The sequence below is a fragment of the Zonotrichia albicollis genome, chromosome 5, assembly GCF_047830755.1.
Source record: "Zonotrichia albicollis isolate bZonAlb1 chromosome 5, bZonAlb1.hap1, whole genome shotgun sequence".
Classification (NCBI taxonomy): domain Eukaryota; kingdom Metazoa; phylum Chordata; class Aves; order Passeriformes; family Passerellidae; genus Zonotrichia; species Zonotrichia albicollis.
Genome location: NC_133823.1, coordinates 1,827,034 through 1,833,574, shown reverse-complemented (window position 1 = coordinate 1,833,574; position 6,541 = coordinate 1,827,034).

Sequence of the window (6,541 nt, the reverse complement as noted above, 5' to 3'; positions counted from 1 at the left end):
AGATGCAGGGAGCAGAGAGGTTGGATGGAGACAGCTCTCTGCTTGTACATAAATACACCCTGGACTGATTATCTACCAGAGGAAAAGGAAATCTTTATGATTTCTGCCTTTATTTGCCATGTCTCTGTAATTACAAAGACTTGATATAGAAGAATATCTTTCAATATATGAAGCATATGCTCCCCAGAAACACTCAGCAGCAATGTTTTTGGCTCCTGTGACTAATGCTTGCAGAAGGTTCAATTTCCTGACCGTCAGCACCAGCTTTTACTAAGAATGAACATTTTCCCTTTCTTTTTCCCCTCAGTTCCCAAAGTATTATTGATAGTTGATTATGACTATTTTATGTGAGGTCACAGCAATTAGTTTTGAACTGCAGACCTGCAAATGTGCAGTCTGTAAAACTCAAGTCAGTATTGAGGCAGTGTATGTCTGTAAGCCACCCTGAGGCTATAAACTCCATCGTGGAGAAGTCAGGAGACTCCAGAGTGGAGATCTGATCTCCAGTGTTCTTTTAGCTTTTATAAATATATGCCTTGTGGAGGACTCGTGACCATTTTGCAGCGTTTTTGTGCAGGATCTGCTCCTTTCAGCTCACCAAAGAGGCGCTGCCCTTGCAAGGAGCACACACTCTCATTTCATGTCAGCCTCGGGGTTGCTCCAATGTGTGCTGCCGATGAGGTGGGACAGCTCTACCCTCTCAGCCTGGCTGCTTGGAGCCTGCTCACCCCACAGCTCCTTTCTCTCTTCTGCTGGCTCAAGGCTGTCCATGGCTCTGGCCAACCTGGCTCACTTTCAGCCCTCCCAGCCTTCTTCCAAAACAACTCCCTTGCTTTTTGTCTGTGCAGCAAGCCCAGGAGTGATTTATGGTGTAATTAATGAGTTATATGCCATTAAAACGTGTGTCACAGAAAGGGGTAGAGCAATGGGATCTTCTGCTTCCTTGCAAAGACCCCTAAAGTTAAACCCATGGTTTACACTCTCTTACGTGTTTGGGATGGGGGCCAGGGTGTTTGGAAGGAGTTCTTCACCGGAAGCACTGGAGTGGGGTCCCCAGGAAAGTGGTGGAGTGTCCATCCCTGGAAGTGTTCAGAAAACAAGCAGGTGAGGCATTTTGTGATCTGGCTCATATTAGTATTTGGTCAAAAGCTGGACTTGGCCTTTTCCAGCTTTAATGATCCTTGATTCCATGGTTTTATCAGAGGGAACATCCTCATGGGGACAGGACCTCCATTTTACTACCCACCAGTGTTTGAAGTAAATGATCTTTCCATGCACAAAACCCATCCCTGGCACTCTGACATCCCTGACACACCAAACCGGTTTCTTGTACTTAATGTTGAGAAATCCCTTGGGCTTCAGAAAGATCCAGCACACTGATGCCCCTAAATCACACTTGTTTCAATATTGATACAAAAGGACATGGATTTTATAAGATATTGGTGTGTTGTGGGTTAAAACTTTTGAAGCAGTGTCTTGGGCAAGCTTATTCTATGTGTAACTTTGGGTTAAATTTTATCCTCCCCCCCCAGCCCTTAACTTTTATAACACATTTTGATTCAATCAGGATTTGCTTGAATGCACCTGGTTATATCTGAGGGCAGCATTTGCCCTTCTCTGCTGCTATGTGTGGTTACACATAAAGTGATCCTTGAAGGAAAAGGTGCACTAATAATAGTAAAATTAAATTGCCAAATACCTATCAATGACAAAGTGTTGTGGAAAACACTTTGATCTGAATAAAACACTTACTCTACACAAAAAGAAATATTGTCTGATACCTAGGCCTTTTCATAAGCAAGTGGAAACAAATGTAATTATGATAGGCAGAGAGAAAAATCAATGTTTTGATTTGAAAATTAGCCTTTTCTGGATTGTTTTTTCTGGCTGAGACAATCTGACAGCATTTTATGAAATATTTTGATCTGCTTGACATTGTCTCCCTTTCTTTTTTTTTTTTTTTTTAACCAAAAAGTTGTATTTTTGGCTGAAAATTTTTACTGTATCCAGAAAGGGAAATTGTTTTGTCAAGGGTATTGTAAAAGGCCCTTGTGTTTCATTGCCTTTTAATGGAACCTTAATAGAAGTTGGCAGTGCAGATGACGAAGCTGGAAGGCTGCAGTGAAATTTGAACAATCAGAAATTGTTCGGAGGTTCATGACCATGAGAGAGCCCTTGAAGCCCACAACTATTCACTGGGCCATAAAAGTGGCTGATCTCATTTCTCCCCATCACGTCCCATCCTCACAACTGCAAGGAGCCCATGGGGGACCATGCTGTGCCTATTGATTTTAGATGGAAGAAGTACAGATACTGCAGTGAGGACAGGAAAGATCAGCTTCACCAAAAAATGCATTGAAATCTGGAAAAGCTCTTGGGCCTGTGAAGGAGAGGATAAATTTAATCAATGTCAACGTCTCCTGCCGATTCAGAAAAGCCTGACTATGCATTAAGCTGTGATGACCTCTGGCAGACTTTTAATCTAGATGTGAGCATTTTAACTTCCTTTGTAATGAGGAGCATGGCTTCTAAATCCTCTGAAACAGTTGCATCTGAATGGGTTTATGCTACTTGCAGCTCCCATTGCACCCTCTGGAAATTCCTTTGCTGGAGTATTCCTGAAACCAGAGTTAGAAGAAATATTCCCCAGGGATGGCACTGCCTGGACTGGTGCTCCTCTTGCTCTCCTGCACTGGTTATTTGTTTCTCTTCATTGCTGTTACATATCCCAAGGCTTTTAGCTCCTAGTCTAGTGTTTTGTCTATTGCAGAACCTTTAATAATGGTTATTTCCTGGTAGTGAATGCTGAACTTGGTCTAGGGGGACCTGTTTGTAGCACAGTTTTCCTCAATTACCCAAAATTTACACAGCAATTCCAAGCTTATTATATGGGGCATAGTATGTAATTACAGGCATAACATATTAGGTCCTAATAACAGCAAATATATCATTACACAAATCATTCATGTTCCTGTGCTGATGTTTTTATATGGAGTGGGTGAATACAATTACTAATAATGACAATGCCCATCTTACAGCTGCAGTGTAATTGGTGCCACTGTGACATGAAGCAGGGCAGGGGCAGGAGAGAGGAAACTTCCACTGAAATATGGTTGAGTCCATGAAATACCACATCCAAGAAAACCAAGGTGGGAACCCTCTCTTTATAGTTTATATATGAGAATTTGATTCATCAGCACCCAGGAAGAGGAATCCACATTTTCTTGCTTTGATCTCCTAGTTATTTATGGGAAGGAGGAGATGGTTTTCAAGACCCCAGAGTTGTGGAGGGAGAGAAGGAATCCTATAAATGCAGCAGCAAAGGGAGATGAGGCAGCAGATCACCAGGTGAGCTGTTGTCACAGACATCCTTTCATTCAAAATCCTTTCTTAGGATTTTTCCTCCTGAGAAGCTGAGAGGCCTCAGGAAAAAAATATAAACAATGGTTATCTGTTGCTGTGGAATGCAACAGGTGCATCTGTGACTGGCCCATCTTGGATGTTTGTAATTAATGGCCAATCCCAGCCCAGTTAGCTTGGACTCTCTGTTCGAGACACAAACCTTTATTATTCACTCCTTTCTATTCTTAGCTTAGCTAGCCTTCTGAGATGAAACTTTTCCTTCTATTCTTTTAGTATAATTTTAATGTAATATATATCATAAAATAATAAATCAAGCCTTCTGAAACATGGAGTCAAATCCTCGTCTCTTCCCTCACCTGAAAACCCCTGTGAACACTGTCACAAGCTGTGTCTCACCTTCCAGCTTGGAAAAGCTGGGCTCAGCCCAGGATTTGTAATAAAAGTGCTTTGAGTCACAGTAGAGCTCCCCTAAAAGGTGATCCCTGCCAAAGGTACGTGGCTTGTAGGGAGGTGTTGGTGCTGGCATCTGTCAGACAGCCCTGGGTGGGGATTAAGGACACAGGAAGGGTTCAAGGCCAGTCCTGACCTTTGCATGCAACTCTGTGAGGGATTTGTGTTCATACATGTGGGTTTATGAGGCTTTATGTGTGATTTGGGTTGATGCACATTGGTTAATGGGTTGATTAGCACTGCTGTCCCAGACTCCAAGATGCCCCATCTCAGCACAAGGTGGAGGGTAGAAACAATGCAGATTTCTTTTTCCTGTACTACTATATCAAAAAGTTCAGGCAGTGATTTTTGTTTCAACATCTACATATTTATATCTGCTGCACAGTTTAGGCTGAGATTTGCTTCCTTTGCTGACAGGCTAACCTGCTTTCTGGGCTCTGTCTGCAGCAGCCCACCAGCACCTTTGCCAACACTAACCTGGATTTACAATGCTGAGCCCCCATTCTCCACAGCAGCAGGACAAGGGCCAGCCACTCTCATTCTGCACAGGTCTCCAGAGCACTTCAAGTGACAACAGGAGGAGAAAAAACCAACATGCTTGGGTCTGCCCTGAGGCACGTCCTCGGGGGCACATTGTTGGGAGTTATTAACAGGACCTGGTTTGCACTTGGCCACCTTGGTTTGGGCAGAAAGTTTCTGTTTTGGCCATATTTTGGTATGGAGATATCCTAGTTAGAGAAGAGATGATGAATGGGAACCATGGCAGCCAGAACCAGCCTGCCAAAGGGATTTTACCCAGCCATGCAAAGACTGATGGGTTAGCCTGAGTATTTCTATTGATGTGGGGCAAGAGGGAGGAGATGCTCAGCTGAGCCTGGTGAGCATTGTTATACAAATGTGGTTGTGTTGGTCTAGAAATCATATAATCATAGAATATCCTGAACTGGGGAGGACCCACAAGGATCATCAAAGCTCAACTCCCTGCCCTACACAGGAGAAGCCCAAAAAGCCCACAGTGTGTCTGGCAGCATTATCCCAACACACCTCAAACTCTGCCAGGCTTGGTGCTGTGGCCACTTTGCTGGGGAGCCTGTTCCAGTTCCCAGCATCTTCTGGGTGACGTGCATTTTCTTTATATCCAAGCTAAGCATCTCCTGACACAACTCCATGCTGTTTCTTTGGGTCATAATGGTTACATCCAACACTGAAAGCCACTTTGGGCTCAGTGTTCAAGGATAGAAATGGTAAGAAAAAGTCATATTTCTCCTCTGCATCTCTACTAACCCCACCAACCATGAGCAACAGGAAACCCTCAAAAGAAAGGAATCTGGCTTTATGGGGCAGATTATTCCACACATTTTTGAGACTTCATGGACAGCCTTCATAGACTGCCTTTCAACCCTTGGCAACTTCAAGTGTTATATAAGTGGTCATACAAAACCTGGCTTGAAAAAGTTTGGATTTAGGGGTGTCTGCAGGACAGAGCTCCTTGTGCAAGAAGGACTTGGCAGCTGCCAGGACATTATTTAACAAGCAGGTAAAAGGTGACTGCTGCTGCAAATCCTGAGCAGTACTTTGAACAAGTGTTGGCAGTGTTGTCACTTTTATAAGAGGATCCTTTGGTTTGGTATAAACTTGGCCACTGAATTCCTTCAGCAATTGCTAGATCAGAATTAAGGGGAAGAGCTGATGCCCTTCACCCACCACAACTGGCACCTTTGCAGTGGGTGCAGTGCTTTACAGCCAGGCAATGTTACTGTGTTGGTGTGTGAATTCTGATTTAATATGGCATCTGGGTCTAATGTGGCATTCAGCATCTGTGAAAAACCCAAATATCTCCCCTTCACACAGTGAACATCATGCCCCTGGTCCCACAGTGGGTCAGGGTCAGTGAGCAGAGCTGGCACCCTTTGTGGGCTGTGTGTCCAAGGCTCCTGTGCCCTCCCATCCAATACGTGGAGCTGGGAGCCGGCGCCAACTGGGAGCAAAGGTTTTGGCTCTGCTGGCCGCAGGGAGGTGACGGCACGAGGGCTGTTTTGCTTTTCCAGCATGATAACAAAATCATCCCCCTGTTATCTGCAGAGACAGAGACCTCTCGGGGAGGGGAGGAGCGCGGCAAGGTCAGCTCTGTACCTCAGCTGACACCACTGCCCATAAAAGCTCCGTGGCAGCGCTCAAACCCACATGTTTGCCACCCTTTGGTAAACATTTATCCTTCTTGTTGTTGTCAGGGCTGGCTGGTGGGGCTGGGCCGAGGTGCAGGGGCAGTGGCAGGGGTGGCATTGCTGCTCCTCTCACCTTGCCTGACCTCCCTGTGTGAGATTCAAAAGCACCCACACATCCTCTTCAGAGCCTTGCTCACTAAATCAGGCAAACCAGTTTATTATTTTAGCTTTTAGAGACTTTCTCTCTGCCATCTCCCTGCCATCTGGGAATACCAGGGAATATTTAAGGAAAGTGAATCTGGGAATTTTTAAGTGAGCAACATAATCCCAAGGGTTAATATTTCCCTAATCAGGGGGACAAAAAATACTGTGTGACCTCAAGCCCCAGTTGCAACCCAGTGATGCTGTCCAGCTTGTGACTTACGTATTTGCAGCAAATTCCTTATCTATAACAGGCATTGAAAGGGAAAAAAAGGGTAAATAAAGCCTATCAGCAGTATTGTATCGTTGGCTCTCCCTGCAGACCTTGCTTTACTGACAATTATTAACCCAAACTGAGAGCC